The sequence below is a fragment of the Rhineura floridana genome, chromosome 9, assembly GCF_030035675.1.
Source record: "Rhineura floridana isolate rRhiFlo1 chromosome 9, rRhiFlo1.hap2, whole genome shotgun sequence".
NCBI lineage: Eukaryota > Metazoa > Chordata > Lepidosauria > Squamata > Rhineuridae > Rhineura > Rhineura floridana.
In genome coordinates this window covers 46,615,943-46,640,367 of record NC_084488.1, presented here as the reverse complement: position 1 = coordinate 46,640,367, position 24,425 = coordinate 46,615,943, and positions in this window count along the sequence as shown.

The window sequence follows — 24,425 nt, the reverse complement described above, 5'->3', positions numbered from 1 at the left end:
AGAGTAGCCTTCAACAGGACAACAAGAAGGGACCATAAGGGTATCCCCCCCTTTTTTTTTTGGTTAGGCATTCAATAATTAGAAACATCTAGGCCAATTGGGAAAGAAGAAGGAAAGTATCTGATCCAATTTTGTACTATATATGTAATGAATTGTAGGCAACTGCTCCTGTCTGATAGAGCAGGCCAAAATCCTGTTACTGGCCAGTATGAAGATGCCCCAAAATATAGGCTTTCCCTAGCGTGGTAAGACTTCAACACATTTCAATATGCTTCTTGAAAATTTGGTTTAATTTCCTGAAAGCCAGCATTTTTTTTTACATAGGGCTACAGTTTAGAACCAGAACTCCTGAATAAATACAATCAAACAAAAGCTTGTGTATTTCTTTTTACTAAAAAGACGTGTACAATCTCTGTCGCGTATAATCAGAACCATACAGTGATATAAATAACTCCAGATTCCACAGAGAAAATATTTGAAGTCAATATAACAACTCCATGTTCTCCTATAACATTTTATAACTTTTGCCATGCTGTTCTTCAAATATACAAATTACTGAATTAAAGATTTCCCCCCCTGCTAGTATTTGTAATATTGGAAAAACAGGACACTAAATACAAATACCTAAGAAAGGCCTACCTAATTATTAAACAAAGAGCTAAATCCAAACTTCAGGTCAGGAGATTGTAGCAGTTATTCTTCGATTTTCTCATTCTCTCCACTTTGTAAACTATATTATGTTGCTTGGTAGTATTGAAATCTAGTTTTATTTGCATCTCTCACTCTCCGTAAGCTTTATTTCATATTGGTTCACTTATTAGATCAAGGCCATCAAGGGAAGTTAAGCTGGAATTCAAAGCCAGAACATGTGTTCATGAGCATAGCTGGAGCTTTGATTGCAGTTTTCTCTATAGCAGTACTCAAAAGAGACAAGTTGGTTTTAAAACTGAGTGTTATCTTTTGGACAGTGGGACTAACAATAGGTGAGATGTAAAGAATGGGATGTGAGTCCATGAATGAGAACCTTTTTATAATTGTAAACCGCCCTGGGCACTCTTTGGGGACGAAGAGCAGGTTAGAAATTTGAAATAATAAATGATGATAATAAACCTTGTGCACAGTTGGAGTTCTGCTTTCTGTTATCTTTTCTGCAGTTCCCAGGAAGATAAACAGCATTCAACACTGAACAGTAGCTTTTCTCTCCTACAGTGGGAACTGATGTGAATTAACAGTGAGCAAAGCTTCTTCTGTATATGCAGTTCTCTCTCACGCACAAGCCTCTTCTTTTGGTCTACCTGTTGCTGCTATTGTCTATCCCATGCTCAGGCAACACTCTTTTGTAACAGTAAGATATGGTGGTGAGTAGCATAATATCAACAATCAAATTATTATTTATTTATTAGATTTATATCCCGCTATTTTTCCCAGTAGGAGCCCGTTGCATTCATAAAAATTACATTCATAAAACAAATACCAAACACATCACAAAACAGTAGATCAGATTAATATATCAGCATAGCTGGATCATCCCTCAGGGAAAGTCTGGCTGAACAGATGAGCTTTAAGCAGGCACCTAAATGCAAACACTGTAGGCTCCTGTCTGAAGTTCATTGGAAGTGCATTTCAAAGTGTAGGTGTTGCCATGCTAAGGCCCTAGTCTTAGTAGACAGAAGATGAACTTCAGGAGCATACGACACTACTAAGACTAGGCAGGGATATACAGTGCAGTCCACATTATTCATGAAAGTAACCTAGTCCCAAGTTGTTCAAGGCTTTATGGCTATAGCAAGACCTTAAACTTGGCCTTAAGCTTAAGCCTAAACCTTAAGCTTATTGGCAGCCAGTGCAGCTCTTTTGGCACAGGTCTTAAGTGCTGCCAATACTATAATGCTATCCCTGTCCAGGAGTACCATAACTGTTGCACCAGCCCAAATTGGCAGAAGGCACTTCTAGCCACTGAAGCCTTTTGGGTCTACTGTGATAAAGGTGGGTCTGGGAGCACCTGCAAGCTACATACCTACTCCTTGACAGGGAGTGCAACCCAATTCAGAACAGGCAGCTGACCTATTTGCTGGACCTGGGAACTACTTGCCCACAGAACCTCCATCTTACCAGGATTCAAGCTCAATTTATAGAAAGAATTTATATCAGGCATTTATTTATTCTTTTAAAAGGAGCAAGTCTGTGCAGATTACTAATGATCCCACACCTTATGCTTCATAAAGATGTAATGAGCTAATGCTCTGACTCCTATGCTGTGAATCATGGAAGAAACACAAAAGGAATGGCAGGAAATAGGCTAACCCTTCTGCAAACAAAAACATGAAATCTTATAGTCTGTGCTAAAGCCACTGAACAGATTATGTCTCCACCAGATTGACTATTCTCAAGTAAACATATTGGTTAATACAGCTTTTAGATTCTTAGAACAAAAATGTGACCCCATTTAATGTTTCCTAAATCCTTTTTCCATTTTATTGTTCACTTAATATGAACAAATCAGAATGAAATGGTAAAATCAGAAGCATGGTGAGAATAGTCAATAGGCCAAGCATGCTACAGGGTAGAGTCCTAGGCAAACTGGGATGCCTTCTGTAGTATGGTATGTGTGAATGGGTCTTTCCTTCAATACAAGGTCACATGCATTAAAAATACCAAAATTGAAATGAAATAAAAACTGCAAAAGAAGCTTCCTTTCTATTTGTAGTCTCTCATAGTCTCACTTACACCCAGTGCTTTTTGGGGGGGAAAATGAGGTGCAGGTACTCATATACTGATAAAAGTGCTGTGGGTACCAGCATAAAACGGTTCCTATGGGCAGCAAAAAAAAGAGGTGTCAGTACTCTTTTCCTGTGAGTATTGTCACAAAAAAGTCCTACCTAAAGCTATTTAATTTCCAAGTCAATTTAATCAACAATTGGAAAAGAAAAAGGGGGAAATGAGGCACTGTCCAACTCACCTCAGCCAGCCCTTGCCTGCCTGCCTTCTGACTTACAACCAGTCCAGGAGATAGCACTGTCTGTCAGCTTCCTCATTAGTCTCAGTGTTATCTATGTAGAACCCTTCCGGGAAGAGGATGGGGACAGAACTAGAATTAGTTGGCTCTGCTTCTCATTGGCTCTGGCTCCACCGATTTTTAGCCTCAGTGCTTTCTGCCCTTCCAGTCCTAACGGGCACCAGCCACTACTGCTCTCACAGTAGGGAAAGATACGCTGCATCATATTTGATTATGCTCTTATTTTGCTCTTGCTGCCATTTGATTATATAGACAATATTGATTTAATGTATTGCGTGTTTTGTTCTGATTTTATATTCTATTCATTGTGGTTTTAATATAGTTCTATGCTCTACCCTGGGTGAAGAGCAGGCTATAAATAGTATATATGAAACTGATTGATTGATTGAGGGTGGCAGTCCAACTCAAGGTTGTCTTGGAGGAGACAAATTATCCAGACCCATTTCAATCTGACTTGAGGCCTTATCAGCCTAAGGGATGATGATCTCTGACATGAGGGAGACGGGAGGAGTCTATACTATACTGACTATAGTATCTTGGATTTACCTGTATGAGTTAGGACCTGTTGGCATGATGTTGCAGTGTTTCCAGCCCTAGCTGTAGTATTGTTTCCAGAAGCTGTAGGATTTCTGCTCAGCCTCTTGCTGTGGGGTCCACGAGGCTTCATTTTCTATCCTGTGCTCTTTAATATTTATATGAAATCACTGGGAGAGGTCATCTGGGGATTTGGAGTGAAGTACCACTAGTATGCTGATAACACCCAGTTGTACTTGTCATCTGAGTCAGGCAAGGCTAAACAAGTGCCAAACTGGGGCCTGACGTTGATCATGGTTTGGATGAGGTCCAGTAGTCTCAGTGGCTAGAAGTGCCTTTTATGAGCTGCACCTGGTGAGAAGCCTATGACCATTCCTGAACCAGGAGAGCCTGGCCACAGTAGCTCAGGCACTGGTTACTTCAAGACTGGATTACTGCAATGAACTCTATGTGGGGCTTCCCTTGCACTTGACCTGGAAACTGCAGTTAGTGCAGAATGCTGCAGCCAGATTGTTGATGGGAGTGAGACCCTGTCAGCATATAACACCTTTACTCAGAAATCTGCACTGGTTGCCAATTTGTTGCAGGGCCAAGTTCAAGGTGTTACTACTGGTATATAAAGCTCTTAATAGCTTAGGACCAGTTTACTTGCAAGACCGCCTTATCCCATACATGCCCACTCGAACACTTTACTCTGTGGAACAGGCACTATTCCATGTGCCACATAATACTCATTCCGCATTTGTAAGAAATCATTCTTTTAGTGTGGCAGCACCTATTCTTTGGAACTCCCTGCCTATTGACAACAGGCAGGAACATTTGCTGTATTCCTTTTGGTGCCCGCTTAAAATTTATTTTTGTTTAGGCAAGTCTCTCTGAGTACATAGATGTTGATTTGTTTTAATATTTTTAGCTAGTAGCTGTTTTGTTTTAAATATGCTTTAATTACTTGTTTTTAACTGTTTTCCTGATCATTTTAATTTTTTTGTAAACCACTTAGAGGTCTTTACATTCAAGCAGTATATGAATTTTGTTAAATAAATAAAATAAATAAACCAAAAGTTAATCCTGATAAGACAACCCTGTGTGTAGATGGTTCTCTATCACAGAGGGATAATATTAGCTAGTTCTGGATACAATTGCACTTTGGCAGAAGGAACAAATTCATGGCTTGGGAGTGCTTCTTGATCCAGCCTTATCTTTAGAAACCCTAGAGATAGTATGTTCTCTTTCACCAGTTTGGCTGGTGCACCAATGGGAAAATTTTCTGGACAGAGATAGTCTGGCCATGATTATCCATGCTCTGGTAACATTACGTCTGGATTCTTGTAACAGGGCTGCCTCTGAAAATGGTTTGGAAGCTTCCATTAGTGCAGAATTCAGTAACCAGAGTTTTGATTTATTTATTTATTTATTTATTTATTTTATTTTATTCAGCTTATATCCCGCCCGACTAGCAAACAGCTCTCTGGGCGGCAAACATAGAAACATATACAATAATAAAATTACAAGATCAATATAACAAATATAAAAGTACATCATCTAATATTAATATGACAAAAGGATTAGACTGTAATATTAGAATATAATATTCATATGACAAAAGGACTAGACTGTAAAGTTTATATGAAAACAAAACTATATTTTTGTGAAAGGTAGTGGTACTATACTGTAGATGATTTCAGTAGTTTCTTAAGTCTTATTGTTTTGTTTTGTGATTGGCACTGTTCACTCACAACATATCTCACCACTCTTAAAATAACTTCACTGACTGCCTATAGGCTTCCAAAACCAGTGCTGGTCCTTACCTTTAATGCCTTAAGTGACTTGGGATCCAATGTGCTCATAAGCTAAGGTCATTGGCTGACGCCCTTCTCTAAATATCACCTCCATCAGAGGTGAGGTTTGTTAGAACAAGTGAGAGGGCTTTTTTGGTAGGAGTGCCCAAGCTATGGAATGTCCCTCCCAGGGAGGTTTGCTGGCTGGCACCAATTTTGCTGTCTTTTAAGTCGGGCAGGGAACCATTTCCAGCCAGTGGGTCAAACGCTAAGCTCCTCCAGCCCTGCAGGCCATTTTGACAGGTGAGCACAGATGCCTGCCTATCAGTCACCTGATTTATAATTATTTTATTTATTAAATTTATATCCTGCCCTTCCACCCAGTAGGAGCCCAGGGTGGCAAACAAAACACTAAAAACACTCTAAAACATCATAAAAACAGACTTTAAAATATATTAAAACAAAACATCTTTAAAAACATATTAAAACAAAAAGTCTTTAAAAACATATTTATTAAAAAGCTTTAAAAATAGTTCAAGGTTCTAGTTTTGGTATACAAAGCCCTATACAGCTTGGGACCAGGATATCTGAAAGACCGTCTTATCCCTTACATACCCAGTCGATCACTGTGCTCTGCAGGTGAGGGCCTCATGCATATACCATCTTATCAGGAGGTCCATTCTGCACAACATAGGAAACGGATCTTTAGTGTGGCGGCACCTACCCTGTGGAATTCCTTCCCCTTAAATATTAGACAGGCACCATCTCTGTTATCTTTTTGGCACCTTTTGAAGACTTTCCCCTTTCAACAAGCCTTTTAAGTTGAGACCTATCCTATTCTGCATCTGTGTTGGAATTGCTTTTTAAAATGTTCTTAAACTTTCTTTTTTAAAAAGTTTTTAATCTTAAAAGATGTTTTGATAGCTTTTTTAAGTAAAGTTTTTAAAGATGTTTTGTTTTAATGTGTTTTAAAGTTTGTTTTTATGATGTTTTAATGATTTTAGTGCTTTTGTTTGCTGCCCTGAGCTCCTGCTGGGAGGAAGGACAGGATATAAATATAATAATAATAATAATAATAATAATAATAATAATAATAATAATAATAATAATAATAATAATAATATCTCAAAAAGCAATTCCAACACAGATGCAGATTGGGATAAGGTATCTACTTAAAAGATTTGTTGAAAGAGGAAGGTCTTCATTAGGTGCCGAAAAGATAACAGAGATGGTATCTGACTAATAGTTAAGGGGAGGGAATTCCAAAGGGTAGGTACCACACGAAAGGTCCGCTTCCTAAGTTGTGCGGAACGGACCTCTTGATAAGATGGTATCTGGAGAAGGCCCTCACCCTGCAGAGTGTAGTGATCGACTAGATATATAAGGGGTAAGACAATCTTTCAGATATCCTGGTCCCAAGCTGTATAGGGCTTTGTACACCAAAACCAGGACCTTGAACATAGCCTGGTACCTAATGGGCAGCCAGTGCAATTCTTTCAGCAGCAGGGCAGCATGTTGGTGATATCCTGCCCCAGTGAGCAATTGTACTGCTGTATTTTGCACCAGCTGCAGCTTCTGGACCAACCTGAAGGGTAGCCCCACATAGAATGCCACATGGAGGTTACTAGTGCATAGACAACAGTGGTCAGACTATTCCGGTCCAGAAATGGCTGCAGCTGTCTTACCAGCCGATGCTGGTAAAAATCACTCCTAGCCACTGAGGTCATCTGGGCCTCTAGCGACAAAGATATATCCAGGAGCATCAGATGAAGCATTTTTCTTGTGTTTTCATTTGATATACCATGTGGGCAAAGGCACAGACCTTTGCAAGTGCCACCTATGTATTTGCAAGTGCTGCTGATCAGCTGTTTGTCAGCACTTGCATAGGCACAGGGCTTAGCAGGCACTGCTGATCAGCAGATCATTGGCATCTCCAAATTCTATTTCCTTTCCCCGCAGTGGCTTGAAATTAAACCATGTCAAAAGCACAGGGCTTTGCTATTTTAAGACTTCTACTATGCAAGCCTATGCATACCTACTCAGAAGGAAGCCCCACTGAATTCAATGGAACTTTCTCTGATGTAAGTACGTGTAGGCTTGCAGCTTTACAGAGCAATCCCAAGCCCTGGCCAGGAGCACTGGAAGATCCACCTTTGCATCTGAATTGTTGTTTGCTCCCGCCGGGGTGACAGGTGGAGTGGAGGAGGTTATTTTTCACTGTTTTGTTGCGCCAGCTTTAGATTGGTGCAGCAGAGAGGTTGGTGTAAATCTGGGGTCCCCTCCTGGAAATGTGCTGGTTTTGCATGCAGTAGATCCATCACTACCCTTGCTGCATTTTGGGGGCTCTGGGGAGAAGCTCACCTCACCACCAGTGGAATCAGTGGTGGGAGACCTCCACAGATCTGGGATTAGGTTTGCTCTACCTATTGTACCTCTTATCTTCTGGTTGTTTTTTATGTATTTATTTTATTTTTTGTAAAAGCCTTTGAAACCATTGATAAATTATGGTTTATACATGTTTTAAATAAGTAAATATTAATTGATTAGTTGAAGACCTGGAAACATTGATTTAAATTAAAAGTAGTAGTAGTAGTAACCCTGAGGAATATTTGTGTGATATTCAGTGCTTGTCCTATTCAGAGTAGACCCATTAAAGTTAATAAAATTCATTAACTTAGGTTCATTAATTTCATTAAGTCTCCTCTAAGTAGAATTTAGTTGAATCATTGTGTAAAGTTCATTAACTTAGGTTCATTAATTTCATTAAGTCTCCTCTAAGTAGAATTTAGTTGAATCATTGTGTAAAGTTCAGCAGAGAACAGAGTGTAGAATATAAGTTACAAGGACATGAAATTCTGTATAATGTGGTGCAGCACAGCCCTCCATCTTTTCATTCAGTGTATTTCTTGGCAATTTAATGCAATTCTGAGTAAATGCTCCTTCTAGCGCTTTTTTTCAAAAATCAAGGAATTTGCAACACAAATTCCTTGACAAAAGGAATTTATCTTCACCTTAATTTCATTTTAAAAGTAATGTGCTTGTTTTATAGCCCAATGCTGAACTGCATCTATTTAAAACTGGGGACTTAATGTTAATGAAGTTTGGGATTATGATTAAACATGTTTTTGTACAAGAATACTGGTATAAAAATACTGAAGACATATGGACATATTTTTCATTGCTAGATGGAGCTGCATTCCAATAGAAAAAGACATAAAATGATAAATAGTGTGGCCTATAATGGAAATACATTCTGCTTTTTCATTACATCATGTACAGTAATAGACTGCATTTAGTATTCTTGCTGGGTAGTATAGAGGAGTCAGAAAACTTTCATGACTTTGCTCCACGTTTAGTCAAGGTCAGATAGAACTGTGAATGAAAAAGCAAGGGTTTTCCCCCCTATTTTTAAACCCTCCTTGTCCCTCCACATAATATAGAAGTCAACAGAGGGAAAATTACATCATCTCATTTATTTGGTTTGATGTACAGTGTTGGTTTGGTTTGATGCACAGTGCTGCTATTATTACAAGCACTGTTCATTCTTTCAGGTTGGCTTAAGAACTTGACCTTACTTGACCTTCTGAGAGAGGAGAGAGTTGTTAACAGACACGAAGGAGTTTTATCATGAATGTGGAGAAGTGAGATGGGCTTAATATTTCCCCCCCAGTTTATTGGTATAGTTTCCAGGGTGCCCAGGTGCAAGACTGGACAGTGCTCCTGCACTGTTCATAGTTATACAGAAGAGGGAATTTCAGGAAGATTAGCTTGTCATGGAAGCAAAAACTGCTGAAATTTCCTCTTCTTTACAACTATTAAAGATGTGGGAACCATGTTCTGTTTTGCATCTGGTGACTGTACGTTTCTTCTATGCTACTTAACTAAGTCCAATTTCCTAAGGTCATATACTTCTGCTTAGGAAGCACAACCACCAGTGGAACTGATTAGCATGGCTTTCCCTGAACATTTTATATCTCTTCCAGTACTACCATCTTGTAAATTTCTGCAAGATGAAAACTTTGCCTTGGACTGTTCACCTCAGCACGGGCCATAGACTCTGGCCTATTTCTCACTGCAGTGGTAAATCTGTATCTTGGTCATACTACTTCAGACTATAGATGGCAGCTCTCATGAGAACTCTTCTACCTGACATCTGATTTTCTAGATAGAAGGGGCTTTTTTTTTTTTGGCAGGGAAGCATTCAACAATGGGAGCCCCAAGCTGCTTTCTGAAGTGGTATACCCCAGACAGATTTACCACCTTAGTGAGAATTAGGTCTTGCTCTTATTTCACTGCTTCAACATTCATTGGCCTTGGGTAGAGTTACCAAATTCTAGTCTAGACACATCTTTTGATACTCTTGAGGTTCATAGTCAATGTGCTGAGCTATAGGATCCCTCTTTTCCATGCCATGGTGTAGCCAATCCATTCTCTCTATTCCCATACTACAATTGGGGGTGAAGGAAAAGTATGTGTATATCTGTACTGGCAGCAGGAGAGGAAGATGGAACTCCTATGCAGCACCAGTGTCCATATATACCAAAGGCATCACAGATGTATCTGTGCTAGTGTCTGGCTGGCTTAGCCACTTGTTCACAATAAATGAAACTTTGCTGTTGGGTATCCCCACATTCATTAGCGCAGTATCAGAAATGATGGCTTTGGTGCTTTAGCTAGAGCTGTTGACTGTTTTAGAACTAATGCATAGGACCAATTTGAAACACAGATTCTACTTTATATCTGATTAAGATTGAGCCTAGCACTTCAAGATTCATTCTTCAATATTTTTAGGATACAGGCCAGGGTATAGCCACATCCTAGCATTCCACAGACTGCTCTCCAAATATGAGGGAATCGTATGTTCAGTTTTATTCCATCTCATGTGGTGTTCCATGCTGAACTTCTGTGTAGCCGCCATATTGTGGTTGCTTAGGAGAGAGGGATGGCCCATGCACTTAACAATCACCACTCCTGAGCATCAACCATGACAGAAAAGACCTGGTTTGCATCATGCAACCACTGTGATACTGTGTTTTTGCCAAGAGACCTCTAGTAATTTGCCCAGGTAGAAATCAATGACATCATTGACTAGTCCAATAGAGCAGGGATGGACAGGGGCGGAGTGCTATTTGTCATTCCTTGACTCAGAGAGAAACCCACCAAATAAGCTAAGTGGAGGAAAGGGGTGGGTTACATTAGGAGGCATGGTTAAGGGATGAACTGCCATTAGTATTTTGAAAAATGCCAAGCCCCCTTTATTATGACCAACCAAAATGTAACAAAATAGTGAGCAAGCTTTTGAATCTACCAGAACTCTTCATTAGACTGGATGTTAAACAAACTGGGAGTGGGGGGAGTGAGAAAAAGTTGGCTTGGTAATGTCTGCACTGATCAAAAATGCATTTTATTGTACAGTCATAGAAGGGGCATTGCTATGTTGGAATTGCGGCTTGCCTGTCAGGGCAATGCCACTGCGTATGACAGGAATGAATAGAGACAGTACACAAGAAGTGGTGAAGATGAATCTTTTACTGATTCAATAGTCTTTTGCAGATATAAAGATACACGAGCTTCTCTCTCCTTCACATACATCAAATGCACCCCCCACACCCTGAGCTGTTTCCATGGTAGTTTTATAGCCTTGGCAGCTTTCCTGCCCAGCCACCTGCAGCCTTCGGTCTGCTCTCTGTCCTTGAGCCCCAGAGTGTGCTTTTTAACCCTGTCCATGTCTTTTTGGAACACATCATATCTCAGCACTCTAACATGCTATGTGGGCATGCCTATGAGAGTTGTTATGAAGAGCACCTCTACTTCAGAACTGACCACCTCACCACTGTGCAGAATCATAGAATTGTAGAGTTGGAAAGGGCCTATAAGACCATTGAGTCTAACCCCCTGCTCAATGCAGGAATCCAAATTAAAGCATACCCAACAGGTCCCTAGGTGCCTGTCCAGCTGTCTCTTGAATGGCTCCAGCGTTGGAGAGCCCACCACCTCCCTAAGTAATTGGTTCCATTGTCGGGTTGCGCTAGTTAGGAAGTTTTTCCTGATGTTCAGTCAAAATCTGGCTTCCTGCAACTTGAGCCCATTATTTTGTGTACTGCATTCTGGAATAATCGAGAAGAGATCCTGGTCCTTCTCTGTGACAACCTTTCAAGTACTTGAAAAGTGCTATCATATTTCATTTTAGTCTTCTCTGCTCAAGGCTAAACATGCCCAGTTTTTTCAGTCTCTCCTCATAGGACTTTGTTTCTAGTCCCCTGATCATCCTTGTTTGTTTGTTTGTTTGTTTATTAAACTTATATCCTGACCTTCCTCACTGTAGGAGCCGTCCTCTGAACCTGTGCCAGTTTATCTGCATCCTTCTTAAAGTGCAGTGTCCAGAACTGGATGCATTACTCAAGATGAGGCCTAACAAGTGCCGAATAGAGGGGAACCAATACTTTATGCGATTTGGAAACTATACTTCTGTTACTGCAGCCTAAAATAGCATTTGCCTTTTTTGCAGCCACATCAACACTGTTCACTCATATTCAGCTTGTGATCAACAACAATCCCAAGATCCTCCTCGCATGTAGTATTACTGAACCAAGTATTCCCCATCTTATAACTGTGCATTTGGTTTCTTTTTCCTAGATGTAGAACTTTGCACTTATCCCTGCTAAATTTCATTCTGTTGTTTTCAGCCCAATGCTCCAGCCTATCAAGATCCCTTTGAACTTTGTTTCTGTCCTCCAGGGTATTAGCTATCCCTCCCAATTTTGTATCATCTGCAACTTTGATAAGCATTCCCTGCACCTCCTCATCCAAGTCATTAATAATAATGTTGAAGAGCACTGGGCCCAGGACCGAGACCTGTGGTACTCTGCTCATTACTTCCCCACAGTTTGAGATGGAACCATTGATAATCACTCTGAGTACAATTCTATAGGCAACTGTGGATCCATCTGATAGTTGTTCCATCCAGTCCACATTCAGCTAGTTTACTAATCAGAATATCATGGGGCACTTTGTTAGAAGCTTTGCTGAAGTCGAGATATATTATGTCCATAGCATTCCCACAGTCTACGAAAGAGGTTACCTAATCAAAAAAATGAGATAAGATTAGTCTGGCAGGATTTGTTCTTGATTTGTGAGAAGGCTGAGCCAAAATAGGAATTGAGCACTTCTGCTTTTTCTTTGTAATCTGTTATCATTTTGCTACTCTCATTGAATAGCTGTACCACCATTTCTTTTCTCTGTCTTTTGCTATGGATGTACATGAAGGAAGCTTTTTTACTGCTTTTGGCATCTCTCGCTAACCTCAGCTCATTCTCAGTTTTAGCCTCCCTGACGCCATCCCTGCAATGCAATTCCATGCTACCTATCTCTACTCTTCCTTTGTGGCCTTGCCTTCCTTCCATGTCCTGTATGTGTCCTTTTTTGTTTTCAGGTAATCTCTAAGCTTTTTGTGAAGCCATATTGGCTTCTTCTGTTGTCTTCCCCCTTTTTTGCTTGATGGAATTATTTGCCATTACACCTTTAGAATTTCCCTTTTTTGAAACTCCCACCCTTCTTGGACTCCTTTTTTCATTAGGGTCACTTGCCATGGAACCTTACTTACTAGACACCATAGGCTGCACCATAGATATTGAACCATGGTTCAGGTGTTAATCACAGTTTGTTTAATTCAGCCAAGAGATGTTTCAGGAGCACCATCTAGTCTAGTTTTGTGAAATAAATATAAATTATTGCAGCCTGACAATGTGGTTAAGGTACTTGGAAGAGTGTGAACTGCTCTGGAAATATTTATTGAAGAATGGTATATAAATAAATAAAAGCAGCCCTCCCACCTTCTTAGTTTAACCTTAGTTTAAGCTTAAATGATGACTGACTAAGACCTGGGGGACCAGAGTTCGAATCCCCACGCAGCCATGAAGCTCACTGGGTGACCTTGGGCCAGTCACTGCCTCTCAGCCTCAGAGGAAGGCAATGGCAAACCACCTCTGAATACTGCTTACCATGAAAACCCTATTTGTAGGGTCACCATAAATCGGGATTGACTTGAAGGCAGTCCATTTCCATTTTCAACACATGAACAGAAACTCTTCTTACTTTCTTGCTACCATTCAGTGAAAGCCAGCTTTAGTGCAGTGTACACTCCCATGTGAATTGCAGTTGCAAATCTCCCCCCCCCCATTCTTCTCTTCTGGTACTACCCTACTGGTGGTTGCACCTAGTATTAAAGACACTGGGTATCTGGAAAAATGAAGGCATCTTCATAGGCCTTTTGGTCTTACCAGAATTATAGATGCTGTTGTAACCTGGCAAACCTGTGCCCATGTTGTAAAATACTCCAGGAAAAGCTTTCTGATAAAAAGCTGAACAGTTTGCCAGGCTTACGAAGCAATCCAAATGCTGGGGAGCTGGCAGAAGGGGGGCTGGCGGAGGAGGAGCTCTGCAGGATCCTCCTCCCGCTCGGGAACCGCCAGCCCAGCTGAATTCCAGGTCCTTTTGGAGCCACATGCACGAGCCAGCCAGGAAGTGCTCACCCCAGCCCAGCAGAAAAGGAAGTTGGATTGCGCCAACTGGATTACAGTCCTAAACACACTTACTTCGAAGTAAGTCTCATTGAGCTACATGAGATTTACCTCTGAGTAAACATGTTTAGGGTTCCCTAAGATGTTTTGGGGAGGGCGGGGAAGGAAATGTGCTGCGAAATCAATGAGGCTTATTTCTGAGTAAACAGGATTGAGCTGCTGTAACATTACTAAAAAATGGGGTTTCACATCACTGTTTGTTCCATTCCAGATAGTATGGGTTTCCTACCCTTTTTTTAAGCCACTCTTCTGTTTAAACAATGTCTTCTGTTGAGGATATGTGTTGGTTATTAGTTATCAGTTGTGGGAGTTGAGGATCTGAAATGCAATCTAGTTAAATATATTAATATATCACTTTGTCCTATGCACAGGAGAAAATACATTTTTTAAAACTCAAAAGACAAGTAATTATTTGTTAATTGGCTAGAAAGTTAAACACTGCTCTTTGTTTTGGACATAGACATTTGTATTGTATGTAACATAACATATTTTCATATATTAACGAAGAGGAAAATTACTTCATTTTCTTCATGTTATGTGTCTTGTGTTGTGTGTCATTAAAAAACCTAATGAGAAAGAGTGGTTTGCTTGACAAGAAATACAATGTTGGCTGATTTTAAGAGGCTGATGAAGAGCAGTGGAGAAACTAAAGAGGATGGCTGGCTGGGAGGAAAGTAGTTGTACACATAGACGTACAATAAAACCATACATAAATTATGGACTTTCCCCTAGAATCTAATAAACCACTGGGACATAATCTTCATAGTTATACAGTCACCTATAGAACCCATTTATTTTTGTGTCTAAAGTAACAACATGACTTCAAGTTCCATCCACAAATCATTTAAGACAGAATACTTGGAATGAAGCCAATAATAATATCATTGGCTTTAGTGGGGCTAAACAGAAATTCAGTGGGAGAATGTAGAAGGGTAATGATAGACACTTTCCAAGCCATTGCAGAAGAGTATCACAAAATACAACAATAACTGAAAATCATATATGAATCTTCTTTTCCATTTCCATTCTCTGCATTGACTTGATCAGGAAAAATTAGTAGAGAATTGTTTATACATCCTTATTTACTGTTTTAACTTTTTCAAATCGTGCATGAAACAAAATAAATTATGTAAAAAGAAGTACTATATTGTTTTGTAATGACTAAGTCACATTTATATGAAATAGTAACTTGTCATTTATTTTATTTTAATTTTGGTCAAAATATAATCACTATTGCATTATGAAGTACTATATGACTCCTGTCCTAATGGGACTTTTTCAGGAGTAGATGTATTTCAGAACAAGCGGCGGTATTTAAATAGTTTAAATGGACTACATACTTAGAAGATTTCTCCATTGAGATCTAGTTGTACGTGTCTTTCTTTTTTTATTGAAGCTTTAAAAACCCAAATGTCACATGCTATTAATCATAGGGACTTGAGTCTCTCCAATAACCAGAAGGAGTTGATAGGATTGGCAGAAGGCCATTATAAACGGCAAAGCGATTAGCGAGGCCATAGTTTTTTGGTAGACATACATAATAGAAATTCTCACATAAGACTCAACTCAGCAGAACCATGAAACAATAAAAAGGCTACAGGGCCCATGGCCTCTGCTCTCTGATTCAGTAATGGAAAGATAAAGTGCAATTCACCAGGACCTGTCAGCTTTGAAACATCTCAGTTCAACTTTATTTCACCAAAGAGCAAGTGGAGAAGGCTAATCTAGTTTTCTAGACACTTAAATCTCATTTTCTGAGGCAGCTTTGCGTTCTTGGTTTGTTTAAATGTGCTTTAAATAGAACAACTTACACCAATCTTTGGTGTGTGTTTTTAAGGATAGCAAATACAATAGAACCAAGTATATCAGTATCATAGCTATTGTGCTCCCAAATAATCAAATTAAAAGACTGCTTAGCAACTGCTGAAGATCCAGAATGAGATTACTCTCTTATTAAAAGTTAATAACATGTTTGTCACACTTAATTATGTTAATAATGTCTGTCCATTTTGGATTTTCATTAAATGAATGTTCAATATATGTCTAGAAAGTACTTTGAAACATGGCTGCCTTTTCAGATCTGTGGAAATATAATTTATTTTAGGTAGTAACATTTGACTAGTGTAGTATACAATTGACAATTATGCAACTTCTTTTATGTTTTGCTTTCAAACAAATGGTATCATGCTATTAGCCTTGTACAAGAACAATCAATGATAAAAAGTCAGATTTACTATGCAAAAAATTCATTGCTAATTCTTTTAACTTGAATTTTTAGGTGCACTGCATGCACAGCAATGTAGATGATATCATTCAAGATACAATTTTTTCTATTCCTAAGATGCTAATGTATTACATTAACAGCATAGTAGCAAGAGCAAGATGTGTCCCTACATTGCATACTCCTTTTAGCTCCATATCTTTGTTTACTTATGACTTTATCCAAAGTTTTGCCGTGCTAATCAATAAGCACATTCTACAAAGTACATTCCACAAAGCAGTGGCTCACGGTGATGTCTGCTGGCATTGTAGTTTTCTTATTATTATTGTCTTTGCAGAAGGATACACCAAATCTAATCTCAGGATCACAAGCTTGTAAAGCAGTTATATTTTAAAGTTTCCACAAGAAAAAGTTTGAGATTACAGATCCTAAGTGTCATGCCCGCCCGACCCTCAGGGTCCCGGGAACATGCATCAGGCTCAGACCCCCACCCTTAGGGAAATGAGACTGGAACCGAAAAGCTATTACTTCACCCTTGCCAAGGCTGTGTACGCTCACAACAACCCTGCAAGGTAGAAGGTAGGCTGCCACCACCCCTGTAAACTGGTCCACTCAGAGCCAGGGGATCTCTGAGCCCAGAAGGTATATAAAACCAAGGTCCTAAAAGGCAAGAGTCACAGTTACACTCCTTACCAGGCACCTCTGGTTTAACACTTAAAATCCAAGCTTTTAACTTCTTAACCCTCTTTGGTAGTGAGTGACTGAGGTTGGGTCAAAACACTGAATTTAGAACCACCCCTTCTCTCAAATGAACACACCAGGTTAAATAGAAGTAGCTTTATTAAAATATATAAGTGCACATATCATATAGCAGCAAGTAATCCTTTAAGACCATTCACCCAACAGGGGTTTAGGTTCTTACAAGAGAATTCATACACACAACAAGAAAATAATAAACTAGCTCACCTAACTACTTACATACGAGGTAGTTGGTTGCGTGGCACCTCTCCTAAGAGAGATGGATGTTCAACATAAAGCAATGGAACCAGACATAGGTTGCCTTCCCATAAGCAACCCCAGGAACCATAAGGCAGAAAAGGTTTGGAACTCTGGTGCCAGTCAACATAGGCAGAGAACAGAGAACAAAGGCTGTGGGTCCCTAGCCCTATACTTAAGGGAAAAAGATCCTAACGGTCCAAGATTAATTGACCAATCAGGAATTGACTGATGTAACTTTCTTCTCGATGTTTCTCACATTTTCGCGCCTTCAGGCCCCCCTCCCAACGGTGTTTTCCAACTGCAAAGGCCAAGGATGACCTTGGGTGCCAGGCACTGGCTAATCAACAAAGATAAACAGGTGCAGCTTGTTAAGGCTTCTTCTAACCGTCTTCAGCTGGGAAAATGAAACTTAACTTTACAAATTGGCAAGGCCTGTCCTTTCTGACTATAACCATCTCCCAGAGTCCCTTACTGGAACCAAAGTGTTGTCATCAGATTTCTAATAACTCATGACCCTTACAGGTTCATGACACGCCCCTTTTTGGGAAGATGATGTCAGAACTCTGAATAGTTCTGCGTCATCGCCACAGCAACCAGGAATAAGGGAACAATCAGGAAAAAAAAAAAAATTCCATCAACATTACAATACAGCATATAAAAAAGAGAAGAAAAAACAATTTAATACATTTTAAGCAAGTGAGCTACTTCTTGTCTTATGCCTTCTAATTAAGTTCAAAGTTACAACATAACAAACAATAAAGGAGAGAAAAAAAAAAAAAAATAAGGGACCCCTAAAACACCCAAAAAAAAAAAGAAAACTTTATTATCAAAAAAAAAATAATAATAAAAAAAAAATAGAATAAAAAATGGGGTGATCCAAAACTGGTCCAAGTTCAAAAAAGGTCATAAGCCGTAAAATCTTTAAAAAGTCCATAAAACATGTTAAAAGCGTAAAAGAGTAAAACAAGGTCTAAAAACGGTCCAGAGGTCATCAGAGCCGGAAAATCAGTCCGTGGAATAGGCATGAATCAAATGTCAGTCAACGGGAACAGGTAACCGAGATAGGGCATCTTCAACAACCTCCATAGCAGGAGTGCAAGTCAAAACCAGGTGTTTCCTAGAAAAATATTGCTTCATCATATTCACATGGTATACTTTAGGTTTCTTATGGGATTTAGGGTCAATTAGCAGATAGTTGGTGTCGCTCAACTGGGCCTTGACAATCAAAGGGCCTTCCCAGGCCACCGACAACTTATTGTCTACTTGGGCCTTTAGTACCAAAACTTCTGACCCCTCAACAAAGTGTCTTTCTTTAGCGTGAGCATCATAATGGGCTTTCTGCTGTTGTTGAGCCTCCCCCAAATTCTCATGAGCGACAGCCAAAACATCTCTTAAAATATTCTGTAACTTCTGGAGGTAAGTTACTACCGACACAGGCATAGCTTCCAACCTTCCTTCCCACTCATTCTTGAGTAATGACAAAGGCCCCACCAGATCCCTTCCAAAAACTAGCTGGTTGGGGCTGTAGCCCAAGCTGGCAGAGGGAGTAGCCCTATAGGCGAACATCAGGAAAGGTAAAGCTACATCCCACTCTCTAGGATGTTCTAACACATACGCCCTTAACATTTTATTAATAGTGGCGTTCATTTTCTCACATAGCCCATTCGAGGAATGGTGACCAGCAGTCGTAATATGATGTTCCATACCAGCAAGTTCCCAAAGTTTTTTAGTTAACTTGGCCACAAAACTCGGCCCTCGGTCTGACAAAATAGTCTTGGGAAACCCCCAACGCGAAAATAACTCTAACAAGGTTTTAGCAATGACTGGGGCAGTGATGGAACTCAAAGGAATAGCTTCAGCAAATCTCGTGGCAAAGTCAATTACAGTCAAAATAAATCTTCTCCCAGTCTTAGTCGGATTAAAAGGGCCGATCACGTCCACAGCCACTTGAGCAAAAGGTTCTGCCACAATCTGGGATACTTGTAAGGGTGCCTTGGGGTGATCACGCGCATACCCAAGTTGTTGACAAATATCACAGGATTTTACATATTCTTTAACAGTCTTAGCCACTAAGGGCCAATAAAAATGCTGGGTAACAGAAAATAAAGTCTGTTTCACACCCAGGTGCCCCACAGTCACAACATCATGGGCCAGCCGCAATACATCCAGGCGAAAAGGTTTTGGCACAACTAATTGTCTGACTGGTTGCCAGTCCGTAGAATTCCCCCCAGGTACATGTTCTCGATAAAGCAAGCCTTTGTCCCAATAAAATCTCACTTTCACAGTCTCTGATAAGGCAGGAGGGCTTCTCTCGGCTTCTTCTCTGCAGTTTTGCAAACTCTCATCCTTCAGTAAAGCTGCCTTAAAGGCTTGGGAGCTGGCTGCCGGTAATTTACATTCCTCCGTCTCCCCCACACTGGGTTGAAAGGAGTTTTTTCCCTGTTGTTCGGGCAGGGTCCCAGCCCTCCCAACGGCAGCCCTCTCTTCCTCGCCACCCAGAGGCCATTTCTCCCCACAGTCTTCCATAGGTTGTGACAAAGTTTGAGACCTGGTAAGAGCGTTTATTTTCGCTTCACGTACAGTCTCTTGACGGCTTAGGAACAACAAATCAACTCCTATTAAAACATCCCATAAATGGTCATCCGAATGAACTATAACTCTATGGCGTCCAGTCCAGCCTCGGTATGAAAGCACCACATCAGCTACAGGCACTTGCACTGTCTGCTGGCCATACGCTGTGACCGCCACTTGTAACTCTGGAACATATTGCTCCGGCTTAACCAGCCGTTCTGCAATACTGGTAATTTCTGAGCCTGAATCGATTCTTCCCTTGACCTTAATACAGTTTACATATATGGATTCGGAAAACTGCGTTTGAACCCATTCTTTACATTCCGATGAAAGGGGTCCTGGAGAGTCTTTCTCTGGAAACAAACTATTCTTTACTCCTCCCTCTCGATCCCCTGACACAGTCTGTACAACACTCACCGGCAGGGCTTTAACAACTGGTCCACGAGGAGCCTCAGGACGGTCTTGTGAATTTGGGGCAGAAAATACAAAATCCGATTCTGCTCCTTCATTCTCCTCGGCTGACGACCATGAAGAAAGTTCAGGAGGTTCCGCTCCAGGGGACGTTAAGTCTCTCACGCGTGCAACTGGAGCAACCTTTGGGTTCTTCCTTCCAGCAGGATTGGGCTTAGACAAGGTTTTAGAACAGGAATTAGCTTTATGTCCAATTTGCCCACATTTAAAACAAATTATTTCTCCACGGGGCTTCTCTTGCAATGCAGCCTCGGGCCGGGCGGAAGACACTTTGAAGTAGCCAGCAGGCCCCCCTTCCTCTTCCTTCGCCGGTTGCCCTGGTTTCTGCATACCTGCGGTCTCTCGCCTCGGCGGTTTCACAGGAACATACTCCGGTCTCCAAAACAAAGTATACTTTTCTCCAGCTCTGTTTTTAAACATACGATCTGCTAGCATGCCTGCTTCAGTCAGAGAACGGGGCTGCTGGTCTCTGACCAGAGCCATCAAATCTCGAGGGAGGCGTCTGTAAAACAGTTCTTTTGCAAACAGATCTAAAACCTCCTCTCGGGTTACAGCCTCGGCTGTGTCAGCCCAACGTTCCACATTTCTGCCCATCCGTGCAGCAAAGGCTGAGAAGCTTTCCCGAGACTTCTTCTGGTCTATTTCTAAATGCCGAAAACAATCCTCTGAAGTTAGCGCAAAATGAGACTTGGCTAAAGCATAAAAGTAGTCAAAATCATCTACATACTCCAGTGGCAAAGAGTTCAACAGTTCTCTCAACTCGCCTTCAGCATTAATGCGTAAAGCACTCATCCAGTACTTTTTAGGCACACCTTGATCTCTACAAGAGTGAGCAAAAACTTGGAAGAAGGTAAAAATGTCATCTGTCTCACGAAAGGTCGGAAAGGATTTTTTATGGAGGTCTGGTCTTCCTCCTCGCGGTTGTTGCATCTCACGAGCAAAGCTTTCCCTACTCCGGCGATCTTCCTCCATAGCCTTGAACTGCAGGGACAACAGCTTCATTTGCTTAGCCAGGTAGCGCTGCATGCTCCTAGGCAGCTCTTCCTCATCCAAATCTGATTCCTCCTCATCTTCGCTATCCTCAGTTTGCTTAGACACGAACTCCTTGTCATCCACAGAAGGCTGAGGTATAAACGACAGAGCAGCAGCGCCTTCTTCCAGCTGAACAAGCTGACTAGGCAACGCAGTGTCTGCCAGGAGCACATCCTCGGCTCCATTCTTTTGAGATCTGGTTTTTATCTTTTGCGACATTCTGCACTAACCTTACTACCCAAAGTAACAAACAATTGTGTCAGAAGTCTCTTTAAAATTTACAACTTGCTGCAATGCACTTATCTCACACAGCGTGTTCACTTAAGAGCAGGAATGGCTTCGATCCCACCGCTGCCACCATGTCATGCCCGCCCGACCCTCAGGGTCCCGGGAACATGCATCAGGCTCAGACCCCCACCCTTAGGGAAATGAGACTGGAACCGAAAAGCTATTACTTCACCCTTGCCAAGGCTGTGTACGCTCACAACAACCCTGCAAGGTAGAAGGTAGGCTGCCACCACCCCTGTAAACTGGTCCACTCAGAGCCAGGGGATCTCTGAGCCCAGAAGGTATATAAAACCAAGGTCCTAAAAGGCAAGAGTCACAGTTACACTCCTTACCAGGCACCTCTGGTTTAACACTTAAAATCCAAGCTTTTAACTTCTTAACCCTCTTTGGTAGTGAGTGACTGAGGTTGGGTCAAAACACTGAATTTAGAACCACCCCTTCTCTCAAATGAACACACCAGGTTAAATAGAAGTAGCTTTATTAAAATATATAAGTGCACATATCATATAGCAGCAAGTAATCCTTTAAGACCATTCACCCAACAGGGGTTTAGGTTCTTACAAGAGAATTCATACACACAACAAGAAAATAATAAACTAGCTCACCTAACTACTTACATACGAGGTAGTTGGTTGCGTGGCACCTCTCCTAAGAGAGATGGATGTTCAACATAAAGCAATGGAACCAGACATAGGTTGCCTTCCCATAAGCAACCCCAGGAACCATAAGGCAGAAAAGGTTTGGAACTCTGGTGCCAGTCAACATAGGCAGAGAACAGAGAACAAAGGCTGTGGGTCCCTAGCCCTATACTTAAGGGAAAAAGATCCTAACGGTCCAAGATTAATTGACCAATCAGGAATTGACTGATGTAACTTTCTTCTCGATGTTTCTCACATTTTCGCGCCTTCAGGCCCCCCTCCCAACGGTGTTTTCCAACTGCAAAGGCCAAGGATGACCTTGGGTGCCAGGCACTGGCTAATCAACAAAGATAAACAGGTGCAGCTTGTTAAGGCTTCTTCTAACCGTCTTCAGCTGGGAAAATGAAACTTAACTTTACAAATTGGCAAGGCCTGTCCTTTCTGACTATAACCATCTCCCAGAGTCCCTTACTGGAACCAAAGTGTTGTCATCAGATTTCTAATAACTCATGACCCTTACAGGTTCATGACACTAAGTACTATTCAAAATCAGTGCTGTTGTTAGTTGTGTTCTCTCTTCAAGCATGTGAGACAGTTGAAGATAAGCAATGGTAAGATCCCTCCCTTTGTGCAGTGTAAACTTTTAAAAAATGTGACTAAGGACACCAGCTGTAATGTTACTGGAGGCTTTTCCCTGAAGCAATATTTTGATTTTGGGGGGAGGGGGGAATAAGAGCTGGCCATTACGGTATTAACAAAAATTCACAGAATACATGCTTTGCATGTATAAGGTCCCAGGTTCGGTGTCTGGCATTACCTGTATAGCAGGACCAAGAAAGAGACCTTGTAGAACTGCTGCCAGTCAGGCTAGGCTGGATAAACCATTCATACTTGAATAAAAGTCCCATTGAACTCAGTGGGGCTTACTTCTGAGAAGAATGTATAGCTGTTGCATGGCTATATTCATATGGATCAATGCCAGCAGCATTGAGTAAAGGTTGTTCAAGAGATAGGTCTTAGTCTTCATTGTTCAGCCACTCTTTGCAAGAGTCACCCTCAAAAGGCTCATGTATAGTGAAGCCATGTAAAAATATCCCAGTATTTTCAGTGATGTGACTTCAATAATTTTTTTAAAAAAGACTTTCTTATCATGATATAAAAAGGAACTCTTGAAAAGAAGGGTTGGTTTCTAGTGGTGTAGTGGAAGTACCTAGCGATGTGCAATGGATTTATTCGAGACCCAAACTGAATCAGGCCAATTTGGTGGTTGTGGGTGTATGTTGAGTCAGGTTGAGACAGCCCCAGATCACTGTGGGCTGGTTGGACGGCCCAGAGCAATCCAGGGCTGTTAGTGGGGTGAGGCATCAGGCAGAAAAGCGAGGCAGAATATCATAAAGTTTGAGACCTAACTGACTGCTGGCTGCATTTTGCTGAGAAAAAGTAGGAACTCTTCTTGTCTGATGCCCCATGTCTGAAGCACCGTAGGACTGTGCACAGCCCCCCCCAATGAGCCCTGGGGCCCTGATCTGGTTCCCCCAATCAGACTGATCTCAAGACCACCCACTCCACTCTGGATCCATTCCTGAATTAGTACAGGGGTGATGCTAATGTTTAGTTAGGCACTGATCCTGCCGGGTGCAGGGGTGCTGCTACACAAGCAGTTTCTTTGCAGGTAAGCCATTTGTAGAGCAGCATCCCACAGGATTGATGCCTTGTTGCAATAGCTGTTGAGTGGAGGCACTGATCCTATGGGGTGCAGGGTGCTCCCTCACAAGTGGCTTCCATGCGGAGAAGCCACCTGTGAAATAGCACCCTACAATATTGAACCCCACTGCTCATGGTTGGGGGGGTAGGAGACAGCATCTCCTTCTCCTGCCCCCCCTCCCCAGACCTGTGTTTAATTGTGGTTTAAAAAAAACTTTAGTTCTGCCCCCAAACTAATTCATGACTGGATTCAGGGTGGAGTGGTGGCCCTTGGGGCATGTCAGCCCAATTGGATGAGATAGACTGGGACTCCAGGCTAGATGATAGGGCTGTGCACAGCTCTGAAAGTACCCTCTATAAAATTATTGCAATATGTAATTCAGATTACAGTAAAAGCAGGAGTTAAAACAAGCTATGGGTTCTTATATTACAGTAATTGTTCATGGGAACATGGTGTATGCTTTCTTATGTTCTAAAAGTTTATATTCTAGGCTATGTTTCACTGTCAGAAATACTTAAGACATTTCAAATAAGCTGAATTTAGGAAATCATAACACAATGGAGGTAATGAAATCTGAGTTAGAGAAAACACAC